The following is a 15,107-nucleotide window of genomic DNA, read 5'->3' as shown; positions in this document are numbered from 1 at the left end:
AACTGCTGTCAGTATTTTCCCAAATATTCAACAAGCAAAATTAGTTTCAAGTTTTGTCCAAGAATTATCAATATTTCAAAACATCTGGCAAATCCTGTCCGAAGATTTGTTAAAATTCATTAGTAAAAAGAGCATAACAAACGGGGCTTAAAATTTTGATTATTGTGATCTGCTAAACATGTCAGGCTTGCCCCTTTATTTTATTTTAAGATTTCAGGTTGTAGTTTATGCTTAAAATTGAAGCAGCCACCCTGAATTTTGGTGCCCCCCCCCCCCTTTTCAAAAACCTTGAACGTTGAGATTTCTGGGTCTGAAAGTAGTTAGACAAACTCATCAACCCCTGACCCCCCCCCCCCCCCCCCGCCCCCTGGGTCATGTTGACACTGACACCAAGGCCAAGGATTTTATAAAACCTGTAAGCACAAAAACTCACATAAGCATAGACAAAAAATTGCCATTACAGAAACGGGCTACCAGCCCACTGACATTGTTGTGACCACTCAATTATTAACTTTTTTATTTTGCTTAGCAAAATATTGTGTATTAATTTTGTCAGGCAGAATTTTGCTTAGCATGTTTCATGAAATAGGGCCCAGGGAGCGGGTCACACATTTCGAAACGAGGGATCCGAAATTTGCGACCACCACCTAGTCCTATCCCTTGTATAGGAGTCACCAAGGCACAGGCAGCGGCGCGTAGCCGGCAGGGAATGGGAGGGGCGCCTCCCACAAAATTTCCAGTGCCTTCCCCCCTCCCCCAAAAAGGGGAAAATTAAGGAAAGATAAACATAGAGGGGGTGGTTTTATATGAACGACGGTGGCCCCGTGAATCACGCCCCTTATTAAAACAAAAGCTCAAAATACTCATACGAAGAAAAATCTTTTTCCCTTTTTTTTTAAAGGCTTTTTATCTTGTTTCCATTATTTTTTAGTATCGGAGGAAGCATTGGGACCGGGAAAATGATAACTCATTTGTTGACGATAAATTCATAGATTTTTGCCGTTTTAACTCATTACTGAATACATGTAGTTCTTGTATTTAAATTCTTCAACTTTATTTATTTATTTATTTATTTATTTTTTTTTTTTGGGGGGGGGGGGGGCGTAATTTCTGACGCGGGTCGAAAAAAAAGTTCGACAAAATGTAAGCAGCGCCCTCTTTTGAGAAGTTACAGAATTAGTATGGTACCTAAAGTATTGCTATTACGTAGATATTAGTAAGAACAAACAAGCACTAATGGAAAACGATTGGGGACTAAGACTGCTGGTCGTTGTTTTGACTTCTGCAACGAAAATAAAGCTTTTATTGTTGTGATGGAAACAGTTCTTTTTAAATCAATATTCTGTTTGCTGTCTGTCGTCTGCGAATGCGAGTGTCACCATGGGAATTCACATCAAATCACAGAGAACAGCCAGCCGGAGAATGGGAGTAAATTTCAGGCAGACCACCCGGCATTTTGAGTAAGTTTTGTTGAATCTTGAAAGTTGAATGAACGACGCCAAGCAAGAGTCATGTCTCTTGCCCGGCCGTCTGTCGATTGCATAACATTCTGATTGAATAGGAATGATTGATGTTCTTCTACTTTGTTGTGGTTAGATTTCCCCATAATATTTCCACAATGCCCTTATTCTAACGAGTCATAACTGGCACTGTCATGTGGTGCCGGTAGGGCCTATGCCGGTGTGTGGGACTGATTTTGTACCCAAGCAAGAGATTGTCTTGATTTCTTGCTTACATTACATGTACATATAGTATCTTGTGTTTTTCAATACCAAAGTTTTGATTCCGTACCCCAGAGATGTTGCCCCCTCCCCCTCCCCCACTCACACTTGGCGAATTGTGTCAAAATTTGACCTGACAATATTGAAATTACTTTTGCCATGCATTTGTATTACATTACAATGTATCCTCAAATCTGCTTTATGGTCAAGCCATAATTGCAATTCTAAGATAGACAAATAATAAATAATAAATAATCACAATTTTTCTCTGGTTTATCCCCTTTTTCCTGTCCTTATTTCTTTCTTCTTATCTTGTACTTTAAATTTTTTCACCTTTTCATATATTTTGGTTGTTATTAGTGTTCCTACATTGATTGTACATTTTGTAGTTTATTGTAACCTTCCTCTTTAAGTTCCATCCAAATACCTTTAATTGAAATGTTTTTACTAAAAAACGTTTATCCCAAATTTGGCTTTTTGTCAGGCCATTATTTGCAGTTTCAATAGACCAATAATAATAATAATATTTCTTGCTTCTTGTATTTGTTTTGAATAATTTCTGTTTAGTTATCATTTATTTGTAGGTGTACCTGCTTAAATCTTGTATTTTAAAATAACCCCATTTTGTGAGTATATAATAATAACAACAGTTTCTTCCCTTATTTCTTGCTTAAATCTTTTTTTTTTAAATAATTCCATTTTGTGAGTATATAATAATAACAACAGTTTCTTCCCTTACTTCTTGCTTAAATCCTGTATTTTAAAATAATTTCATTTGTAAATATTTTTGTTGCATAATAATAACAACAGTTTCTTCCCTTATTTCTTGCTTAAATCTTGTATTTTAAAATAATTCCATTTTGTGAGTATATAATAATAACAACAGTTTCTTCCCTTATTTCTTGCTTAAATCTTTTTTTTTTAAATAATTCCATTTTGTGAGTATATAATAATAACAACAGTTTCTTCCCTTACTTCTTGCTTAAATCCTGTATTTTAAAATAATTTCATTTGTAAATATTTTTGTTGCATAATAATAACAACAGTTTCTTCCCTTATTTCTTGCTTAAATCTTGTATTTTAAAATAATTCCATTTTGTGAGTATATAATAATAACAACAGTTTCTTCCCTTATTTCTTGCTTAAATCTTTTTTTTTTAAATAATTCCATTTTGTGAGTATATAATAATAACAACAGTTTCTTCCCTTACTTCTTGCTTAAATCCTGTATTTTAAAATAATTTCATTTGTAAATATTTTTGTTGCATAATAATAACAACAGTTTCTTCCCTTATTTCTTGCTTAAATCTTGTATTTTAAAATAATTTTTTGTGTGAATATATAATAATAACAACTGTTTCTTCCCTTACTTCTTGCTTAAATCCTGTATTTTAAAATAATTTCATTTGTAAATATTTTTGTTGCATAATAATAACAACAGTTTCTTCCCTTACTTCTTGCTTAAATCTTGTATTTTAAAATAATTCCATTTTGTGAGTATATAATAATAACAACAGTTTCTTCCCTTACTTCTTGCTTAAATCCTGTATTTTAAAATAATTTCATTTGTAAATATTTTTGTTGCATAATAATAACAACAGTTTCTTCCCTTATTTCTTGCTTAAATCTTGTATTTTAAAATAATTCCATTTTGTGAGTATATAATAATAACAACAGTTTCTTCCCTTATTTCTTGCTTAAATCTTGTATTTTAAAATAATTCCATTTTGTGAGTATATAATAATAACAACAGTTTCTTCCCTTATTTCTTGCTTAAATCTTTTTTTTTTAAATAATTCCATTTTGTGAGTATATAATAATAACAACAGTTTCTTCCCTTACTTCTTGCTTAAATCCTGTATTTTAAAATAATTTCATTTGTAAATATTTTTGTTGCATAATAATAACAACAGTTTCTTCCCTTATTTCTTGCTTAAATCTTGTATTTTAAAATAATTTTTTGTGTGAATATATAATAATAACAACTGTTTCTTCCCTTACTTCTTGCTTAAATCCTGTATTTTAAAATAATTTCATTTGTAAATATTTTTGTTGCATAATAATAACAACAGTTTCTTCCCTTATTTCTTGCTTAAATCTTGTATTTTAAAATAATTCCATTTTGTGAGTATATAATAATAACAACAGTTTCTTCCCTTACTTCTTGCTTAAATCCTGTATTTTAAAATAATTTCATTTGTAAATATTTTTGTTGCATAATAATAACAACAGTTTCTTCCCTTATTTCTTGCTTAAATCTTGTATTTTAAAATAATTTTTTTGTGAATATATAATAATAACAACAGTTTCTTCCCTTACTTCTTGCTTAAATCTTGTATTTTAAAATGATTTCATTTTGTGAATATTTAGTTGTATTATAACAACAGTTTCTTCCCTTATGTTTTGCACAAATCTTGTATTATAAAATAATTTCATTTTGTGAATATTTTTGTTGTATAATAATAACAACAGTTTCTTCCCTTATTTCTTGCTTAAATCTCGTATTTTAAAATAATTTTTTTTGTGAATATATAATAATAACAACAGTTTCTTCCCTTACTTCTTGCTTAAATCTTGTATTTTAAAATGATTTCATTTTGTGAATATTTAGTTGTATTATAACAACAGTTTCTTCCCTTATGTTTTGCACAAATCTTGTATTATAAAATAATTTCATTTTGTGAATATTTTTGTTGTATAATAATAACAACAGTTTCTTCCCTTATTTCTTGCTTAAATCTTGTATTTTAAAATAACCCCATTTTGTGAATATATAATAATAACAACAGTTTCTTCCCTTACTTCTTGCTTAAATCTTGTATTTTAAAATAATTTTATTTTGTGAATATTTTTGTTGTATAATAATAACAACAGTTGCTTCCCTTACTTCTTGCTTAAATCTTGTATTTTAAAATAATTTCATTTTGTAAATATTTTTGTTGTATAATATTAACAACAGTTTCTTCCCTTACTTCTTGCTTAAATCTTGTATTTTAAAATAATCCCATTTTGTGAGTATTTTTTGTTGTATAATAATAACAACCGTTTCCTTCCCTTATTTGTTTCTTTTACTATTTGTTTACTGAATACAAAATATGCTTTTTTGATCGAGCCTCATTTGTATTTATAATCAAAGTTCATAGCCCTGTTTGCAAATAAGTCATAACTTTTCTCTGTTAATATCCCAGTTGCTTTAAAAATTTCTACATATTATTTTCATATTTTTGAAACATTTTTGATGTTGACCAGTTTTTAGACTTTATTTCCCTATAAAAACTTTGTGAGGCACAAACCCTGATATTCAAGGAACCAGGTTGGCTCCACTGCTATATTTTCGATTTGATAAAATTTATTTATTATTTGTATTTAAAGGAGTTGCTACTTAAGGCGTTCAACGAGATCAAAGAGCTACGCACAGATCCATCCAGAGCTTATCTGACTTGTAATGCTTCAGAGAGACTAAGACTGACAGAGAACAATGGACTCACCAAACCTAAACTTGGGAAAGATGGACCTGGTAAGCTTGAGAACTTTTTTATAGGCCTGGAAGTGGAATAACACAAAGGCCCTCATGCAAATATTGCAAGAGGTGGCTTGCTCATCCCCACAATGTTTAGTCCACATACAAGAGTCTGATCATCAAGTACTGTTGGGAACAAGGTAGTCACCCTCATGTGTATATATTATGGATGTTTATTTTGGACAGCTAGAATGGGCGGGATTTAATTAATTATGCGCACATATAGAAAAGTCTGTCATGTGCAGTAGACACTTCAAATGTGTGTTTTTCAAGTAATAGGCTCAGAGTAGTACCCCACCATAGGTACAATGTATAGAGTAAAAGGTTGGGTAGAGGTTATTGCTTCTCTAGTCTTGTTATATGGAACTTGAACACCTTGCATTGTGAGATGTGTCAAATATATGATTTTTAGAAATAATCATGGAATTATTTTCAATGGTCTTGGGTTTGAATCCTATTGGAGTGACAGCCCTGTGACTATTACCCTGCACCTGGTAAAATACCTATACTATGTTTACACACATCAGTGTATAACGATTCATACGTACTGAGTACAGACTGCCCATGCCTACATGTGAATGTGTGAGCTACACATGCCAACTTGGTCAGTCATCAATGACATTAGTTTTAGGGTTGTATATGTATAAAAGACAAATAAAAAGTTAGGTGTTGCGTAGTTCACAGTGTAATTTTGAGTAGATTTGGTAACAAAACAAACCAGAACATATATTTGTTTGGCTAATTAATTATAGGAAACCTGTCACCCACTTACCCATTTTTTAAGTGTTTTGAAATCCTGTCCTTGTTTTGATTGCACACCAATTATTAAAACATATCTGTTATTCAACATTGACTATTCTTAAAGGCCCCTAAGTAGCTTATTTCCCCTTCAAGTTCATGTAAGAATTTCTTTATTGTAAATTTAACTGATAATTACAAATGCTAATAATTTGCAACCCCTACACAAATGTGGAGTCAAAGTTTGTATTTTTCTTACCATTTCAGGGTCTACTGCCGAACAGAGAAAATCTCCACTAGGAAAGTTCTATGATGGAGGTTGGCAAGCAGTCTGTGATACAGGAACCTCTGTTTTCGCCAACAGCCGACGAGGAATAGATTTCTGATCTTGATGGGAGCTGCACCTCTTGTCAATCTCGTCAAAGTAAAGGTAGGTTCAATGGAGACTTTCAGGACACGAGGTAGATGCAGATAAGAGTGCTACTTACCGGAGCACTAGAACTTGCTTGTTAACGGCACTGGACACATTTAGTAATTACTCACAGGCCCATAACTAGGAATTTTTAAATATTTGTATTTTATTTTATTTTTATTTTATTTTTTTTTTCTGGGGGGGGGGGGGGTTGTTTGAGGGGCGCAGCCTTAAAAAAAAAATCGGGGCGTTTTTGGGAGACTTTTTATTTTAGGGGTCGAACCTTTTTTGAGGGGGTGGGTGGAGCAGATTGGTTTTATAATTTTTTCTTTTTTTGAGGGGGCAGCATATTTTTTTTTCAACAAGTTTAGGGGCATTTTGGGGGAATTTTTCTTTGAGGGGGGGGGGTATGTTTTGGGGGCAGATTTGTTTTCCTTTGTTTTTTACATTTTTTCTTGAGGGGCAGAATGTATTTTAAATTTGTTTGCGAGTTTTTGTCAGTTTTGATTTTCTGGGGGCGGGGGGGACTTATTCTTTGAGGGGGGCGGATGTTTTTTTTATTTTTTATGTTTTGTCCATGATTTTAAGGGGGAGGGGGGCAGATTGTATTTTAAATTTGTTTGTTGCTTTCGTTTGAGGGGGGGGCAGCCTTTTTTCAAACAAAAATTTATTGGGGGGGAATTTTTCTTTAAGGGGGGGGCTTTATGTTTTTTTGTGCTTTTATTTTTGGGGCGGAATTTTTTTCCTTTTTCACATTCAATTAAGGGGGCAGATTGTTTGCGAGTTTTGTTTTAAGGGGACAGCCTTTTTTATTTTTTTTATTTTTTTAGGGACGTTTTGGGGGACCTCTCATTTGGGGGTATATTTTTTTTGGGGGGGGGGGTTGTGGCTTTTTTCGTGTTTTTATTTTTGGGGCTGGACTTTTTGTTTTCCTTCTTTTTTTGAAAGATGGCGGTCCTTTGTCTTTTTTTGGGGCAGATGGTATTTAAATTTGTTTGTGGGTTTTGTTTGAGGGGGGGGGGGCAGCCTGTTTGTCATTAAAACCAATTGAGAGCTTTGCAGGAATATTTCTTTGAGTGGGGCAGATGGATTTTCTTGTGTTTTTTCTGTGATTTTATTTTGGGCGGACCTTTTTTCCTTTTTTTTCTTACTTTTTTTAGGGGGCCGACCCTTTTTTTTCGGGGGGCAGGTTGGATTTTAAATTTGTTTAGGGTTTTTTGAAAGGGCATCCTTTTTTAATTAAAAGTTTTTTGGGGCGTTTTGGGGGACTTTTACTTTGAGGGTGGGGAGTGGATCATGGGCTTTTTTTGCTCTTTTTTTTTTTCTTTGTTTTTATATTTGGGACGGGCTTTTTTCCCCCTTTTTTTTCATTTTTGTTTAGGGGGCAGACCTCTTTTTTTAGGGGGGCAGGGGGAATGGCACCCTTTCTTCATAAAAAAAATGTTAAGGGCGTTTTTTGGTGGACCTTTTCTTTGGGGGGGTGGCGGATGTTTTTTTTTTCTTTTCTTTTTCTGTGGTTTTATTTTTGGGACGGACTTTTTTTCACTTTTTTAAACATTTTTTTAGGGGGGGACTTTTTTTTAGATGGGCAGGTCTTTCTTTTTTTCAATTTTTGGGTTTTGTTTGGGGGCAGCCATTTTTTCATTAAAAGATGTTTACGGGCGTTTTGGGGACTTTTACTTCGAGGGGGGCAGATGTTTTTTTTGGGGGGGGGGGAGTGGGGTGGGGGTAATGTTTTGTTTTTGTTTTTGCGATGGACGATTGTTTTCCTTTTTTTTTATTCATCCTTTTTTGGGGGGGGGGTTATGTTTTTTATGTGCTTTTATTTTTGGGTGAGCGATTTCCTTTTCCTTTTTTATTTTTTAAACATTTTTTTAGGGGGGGGGGGCTCATTGTATTTGAATTTTGTTTGAGAGGGGCAGCCTTTACTCTTGTTTTCGTAAATAAAAAATTATGGGTCTTTTTGGGTGACTTTTTCTTTGAGAGGGGGGCAGATATCTTTTTTTTTTTTGGGGGTGGGGTATGGTTTGTTTGTGTTTTGTTGATGGTCAGAAACAACTCCCCCTTAAGTAACATAGTTTTTGAGAAAGAGGGAATTTCTCAGTAAAATATTTGAATTTGAAAAAGAGTTCAGGCCTAATGCCTTTCTTAGATTGATACTTTATGCAAAATGTTGGGATACATAAAGTGAGAATACTGGTCTGAATAATATACCAAATGTGTCCAATGTTTGTGAAGGCAGTACTTTTGTGTTAACTTTTGTGTGAATTTTAGACCCAAACAATTCATCCCATCCAGTTTCAATGGTAAACTCATACTTGTAATGACCTTAAAAAAAAGTTGTATTTTGCATCCGTCCGAAAGTCTACTATTTTGTATGGCTGATAAAGTTGGTGGCAATGGTAGTATAGTTAGCATCCTGCAAAACTGGTTTAACCCTATTCCAAACCCGTTTCCTAGGGATAGGGTTAGGATAAGGGTTAGTTGTGTAACCATCACCTCTACCTTAATAGTGTATATTTTTACTCCAAGAAACTGATGATTAATTTGTTTAGCTGATGATGACATACCTTGGAAACAATCCTATTTTGTTTGGCCCTAACACCTCCCAATTTTCCATAGTGGGAAACATAAATTATTTTTGTTTGGCCGAATTTATAAAAGAAATACTGCCCACCTGTTTTACCTAAAATCAATGTTATGATAAACATGATTATATTTTTGTTTGGCCAAACTGAAGAAACTGTTGATTAATTTTTGTTGGCTGATGACATTTTGTGTTCTTGCAGAGATGTCTTCAGAAACTAATAAATTTAGTTGGTGAGATTTTATAAATTTGTTTGAGTACCCATATAGTGGCTCTGAAAAGAGCTGGTTTTTCCTTTGACCCTCTTGGGTTGTCTTGAGTATAACTGATGTAAATGATATTCTCCTTGTCTTGCATTTCAGGAAACCGAGAGGGGAGACAGACACTTTGCGTGAGTGGAATCATCAGAATGGACTTTCGTAAACCCCTACCCCCTGGGAGCTCTTTGGATCCTCGGTTACATCTTCATTGCTAAATGCTACTCCAAGTTTGATTGAGTGGACAACCATCAATGCTTTGCTGATGCTGTCAATGGTGTAGAATCAAAGGCTGAGTAAGAAACCTACTTTGTAAAAGCTTCAAACAACATTTGTAAATTTGAAGGATTATTTTGGGAGTAAGGAAAAGTGTAGATGGGCCAAACAAAAAAATAATCAAGTTTTCTATTAAACTGAATTGACTTAATTGACTTTTACAGTTGAGTGCAGAAATTAAATGAACTCAGACGGACTGTCAGTCAAATCTGACATTTGTGGAAGACAAAGATTGCAAATAGAAATATCGCGAGCCTATCCACCCTACTTGTTGACCCCTTTAGCAACACCCAGCATGTTGTTGCACTCGCCTTGTTTTCAGTATTACAGGATAAAAATTCTAAAAGCATTGCCCACCTGTGCACTTCCCCTTTTTCAGTGGAAACATGACTATATTTTTAATTGGCCCAGACTACCTGGCTACAAATTGTTCATTTTTATGGGAAAAGAAAACATGATGTAGTTTTTGTTTGGCCAAACTATAAAGACAAATGTTGCCCAAATTTTAACTAAATTCAGTGTGATAGGAAACGTGATTATATTTCTGTGTGGCCCAACTGAAAACTACCAATTTATTTCAAGTGTACATGTTAAAGGAAACATAACTTTGATTTTGTTTGGCTTGGCTGTGACCACCAATAAATTATGTTAAAAGTTATCTTTCAATAAACTGAAAGTTAAAGGCACTGGACACTATTGGTAATTACTCAAAATAGTTGTTAAGCTCCCTCTGAAGTACATAGTTTTCTTTGAAAGAACACAACTAATGCGCAACAAGGGCGTTTTTCCTTTCATTATTCTCTCGCCACTTTGACGACCAATTGAGCTCAAATTTTCAGGTTGGTTATTTTATGCATAAGTTGAGGTACATCAAGTGAGAAGACTGGTCTTTGACAATAATTACCAAATGTGTCCAGTGTCTCACAAGGTATTATACAAGATTGGGCAGGATTAAAATTTAATATTTAGAAATTTATTATTTTTAAGAAATCTGTCTTAAAATATCTGGAAAATGTCTGGATAGCTGATTTTAGTTGTTACGATCAAAATTCATGATTATTCTCATTTTTGAAACTATAATTTCTCCTTCGCAAGTTTGACATTGTCAGCTCTACCAATCACTTCTGTAATGTTGTAATTAGAAATCTGAGTACTTAAGTTTGTGTAATTCAAAAACAGACACTCTACCGAGAGGATAGATATAATATCAATAATTTATCTAAATTTACAGTCTTTTTATTTCTTTCACTTTTATTGTGAGTTTTCATCACCAGTGTAGAAAATAGAGCTATTTTTCTTGTGAAGAACTTATTTGTCACGAATTGTTAAAACTGTTATAGCATAACTCGACTAATAATTTGTGTTAGAATTTGCCTATTATTTATAATTGTTCGAATAAAATATGGAGTATGAATTTAATAAAAGAAAGTGTGCCATGTGGTTTTTTTTAATAATCGTCTTTTTTCTAAATATTATATTTTAAAATGGTGGGTTAAAATATTTGAGCTTAATTATAGAAGCTATGAAAAGGGTAAACTTTATTTACGTGAAATTGGACTCCTTAAATAACTGATTGGCAAAAACGTTTTATTTTTATTTTTTTATAACAGTAACAAGTTTTTTTATTTCACACTGGACAATTTTGACCAACAGAGGGGGTTGTTTAATTTATTTTTGACCAACAGAGGGGGCTATTTAATTATTTATTCCCGTAAGTATATAGCGCAATGCTATACATAGGTGGTTGTGTAATATTCATCACTCCAAAAAATGTATGATCTGTACAGTCATCGTTGTGGCCTAGTGGTTAAGGTTACAGTTTCGCGAGGACAAGGTGAGAGGTTCGAGCCCCGGCACGGACCATGAGGTAAGCGAAATAAAGAAATAACCCACGTTTCTTCCACAGGAACATGATAGGTACCCGACGCCCGGACAGGAGACGCAGCAGCAGGAGGCAACACGGAGGCGGCACCACGAGGAGGGGACCACACCGGGACCAGAGAGAGAGGGGGAGGCGGCACCGGGAAGAGAGGGGGAGAGGGAGGCAAGATTTTTTCAATAAAATCTCATTTTTGGGAAAAAAAAAAAAAAAAAATCACCGTTAATTTTTTTTTTAACGGTGATTCAAAATTTTAAAATCGCCTGAAACGCACGCTCGTTAATTTTGGTGAAAAAAGTTGGTAGAAAAGATTTTTTTACCAAAAACTTACATTTTTTACGCATTTTTGGAAAATCATTTTCTTAAAATCGCTTGAAACGTACGCTCGTTAATTTTGGTCAAAATCGGTGAAAAAAAAAAAAATTCAAAGTGCAAAAGTCATGAAACTCACAAAAAAGTTACGATTTACATCTCTAAAACGTCCCCAAAATACTTCTAAACACCTTCACACTGCTTACACCGTTCTATTACAGCAATCCAAACCTTTTCCTCCTCAAAATTCATTCAAAATATACAACTTCACTCAAAAAACGGCCTTTAAATGCATCTTAATTGGCTTTAACAATGTGTATAGGCGTACAGCCCTACGGTTCAACTTACAATAACATGCATACTACACCTAACGCATTTTCGTACATCGATATTTACAATTATTGTACCTTTTTTAACCAATTCTAAGACAATTAGAACACTTTACATACATTGCGAGTCAAAAACAACGCATTTTCAACAAAAAAACTCTGAAAACGAACACTTATTTACGTATATTTTCCTAGTAAATATCAAAGGAAAAAATAGTCAGACACCCATCACTACCTGTATTACCACTTCTTAGAGACTGGGAACTAGACATAGACGGTTGCCATATGTAAACATCATGTCTTGAGCATTTGAGTACAAAGTACACGATCTTTGAGCATCTAAAACTCTACCAAAGGATCTCTAACTGTGAGTAATTTACAAGATTCATAACAATATTGAGTAGCCAAGTTGTTTACAACGTTTGTGGAGTAACCAGCGATTGGGGAGGGAGGGGGGAGGGGTGGCAAGTGGGGGCAAATACATCATTTTACAGATACACCATCTTGGGGCAAAGACATCATTTTACAGTTACACGATCTTGGGGCAAAGACATCATTTTACACGATCTTTGAGCATCTAAAACTCAACCAAAGGACTTTTAACTGTGAGTAATTTACAAGATTCATAACAATATTGAGTAGCCAAGTTGTTTACAACGTTTGTGGTGTAACCAGAGATTTGGGAGGGAGGGGGGAGGGAGGGGGAGGGGTGGCAAGTGGGGTCAAAGACATCATTTTAACACGATCTTTGAGCATCTAAAACTCAACCTAAGGACTGCTGAATAGAAACAGCGACAGAGCTCGAGTCCTTATTCTTAAATCCATTCAACTACGTATCATTAAGGTTTAAAAGTGTTTTGCTTTAGGACACAAGTGTCTTGACCGGGAATCGAACCCATGCTCTGCTGAATAGAAACAGCGACAGAGCTCGAGTTCGGTATTCTTATCCATTCAACTACGTACTAAAAATGGTTAAGTGTTTTGCTTTAGAACACAAGTGTCTCGACCAGGACTCGAACCCATGCTCTGGTATTTTTATATGTATCAACTCGACTACGTATCAATAATGGTTAAGTGTCTTGCTTTAGAACATAAGTGTCTTGACCGGGACTCGTACCCACACTCTGCTGAATAAAAACAGCGACAGAGCTTGAGTCTGGGGTTCTTATCTATTCAACTATGTTTCAATAATGGTTAAGTGTCTTGCTTTAGAACACAAGTGTCTTGACCGGCACTCGTACCCACACTCTGCTGAATAGAAACAGCGACAGAGCTTGAGTCCGTATTCTTAAATCCATTCAACTACGTATCAATAATGGTTAAGTGTTTTGCTTTAGGACACAAGTGTCACAACTTGGACTCGAACCCACACTCTGCTGAATAGAAACAGCAACAGAGCTTGAGTCTGGGGTTCTTATCTATTCAACTACGTATCAATAATGGTTAAGTGTCTTGCTTTAGAACACAAGTGTCTTGACCGGGACTCCAACCCATGCTCTGGTATTTTTATATGTATCAACTCGACTACGTATCAATAATGGTAAAGTGTCTTGCTTTAGAACACAAGTGTCTTGACCGGGACTCGAACCCACACTCTGCTCAATAGAAACAGCGACAGAGCTTGAGTCTGGTGTTCTTATCCATTCAACTACGTATTAATAATGGTTAAGTGTTTTGCTTTAGAACACAAGTGTCTCGACCGGGACTCGAACCCACACTCTGCTGAATAGAAACAGCGACAGAGCTTGAGTCCGTATTCTTAAATCCATTCAACTACGTGTCAATAACGGTTAAGTGTCTTGCTTTAGAACACAAGTGTCACAACTTGGACTCGAACCCATGCTCTGCTGTATATAGAAACATCAATAGAGCTTGAGTCCGTTGTTCTTATTCGCTCGACTACAATGTATCAACATCAACAACAAAACTGAGGAATTCGTTTTAATCTGAAAGTTCAAGGGTAATAAGTTTCAGATTGTTACCTTCCTTTGATATAAATCATTCTTGCTTACAAGTGTGTTGATTGACGCACCCCTGTTATGTTAGCATTTATGGGTCATTCCAATTCAAAGTTGGTAATTTGGTGTGTTTACTGAAACAAGATGATGTGAATGAATTCACTGATTCCCAAAACAATGAAGTTGTAATTGTCACAAGTAAAACTCTTACCCAAATGCAAATGTTTGTTCTGAACGAACCATTGTTGTTTCAACAACTTGACATTGGTGATCAATCCGTTTATACGATTACTAAATAAGTATCACAGTCTCTGCTTATAAATGTTACAGAATAAATAGGATACATGCTTACTGGTACTTGGGATAAAAAAGACTTATCATCTAATAACTTAAACTAAATTTGGCTTGAAACAAGAACTGGCACCCGAAGCAAACATTGACAAAATAGGGAGACTACCAACATAGGGCCGGCTGACTAAGTTGTGCGCCGGCATAATTAAATACGCATTGGTTCACACCCTGCTGTAGTCAGTTTGACGTTTTGTTCAACCCCAAAACATTTACTACTTGATAGAATCTAAAATCAAAACTTAAAACCACCAATTGATACCGTTGTAATTCAACTTTTGTCTTTCTAGAAGTGCCATTGAAATGAAAATATGAATGGTACAAAGTATTAGAACAGAACATAATTTGTTAGAATTTTAACAATTGAGTAGGGTTGGTGTGTAAATCTATTAGACAAACTTGATGTGATCTTTGACAAAGCTACGTCACACACCCCTATCTTTGAGCCACTTAAGCATCACATAGATTCACGATTGTATACTACTCATACTAATTAATTTTCTTTCCATTATTTTATAGATATGTGCTGGCAGAAGAACTCCAGGAGAAGTACTCCCGGCATAAACCCCTCAGCATGATTCAACTTTAATTGGCAACGCTATGAAAAAGCTGAGCTGGAGAGTTCGATAAACCAAAACATTTATTGGTCTTTGTAGGACAGCACTCTCCAAGAGAATGAATTAGGAACGACTGGATAAGACAAATTCTACATGTAGCAACACATGTTTATTTTTCAGCTTAGCAGAAATGTGGCAATTGCAAATCATAGT

The 15,107-nt window shown here is 34.6% G+C and overlaps 1 long non-coding RNA gene across 1 annotated transcript; it reads left to right on the top strand.

Moving 5' to 3' along the window:
• The first annotated feature begins 1,278 nt into the window (after positions 1 to 1,278).
• LOC139953867 (uncharacterized) lies at positions 1,279 to 14,994 on the top strand. The gene is made up of 5 exons (XR_011788019.1): positions 1,279 to 1,460; positions 5,094 to 5,238; positions 6,247 to 6,409; positions 9,341 to 12,398; positions 14,857 to 14,994. It is a non-coding gene; the product is annotated as an uncharacterized lncRNA (long non-coding RNA).
• The last annotated feature ends 113 nt before the right edge of the window (positions 14,995 to 15,107 follow it).

This window comes from Asterias amurensis, chromosome 22 (genome assembly GCF_032118995.1).
Source record: "Asterias amurensis chromosome 22, ASM3211899v1".
Taxonomy (NCBI): Eukaryota; Metazoa; Echinodermata; class Asteroidea; order Forcipulatida; family Asteriidae; genus Asterias; species Asterias amurensis.
This window is presented reverse-complemented; position numbering and strand designations above follow the sequence as displayed.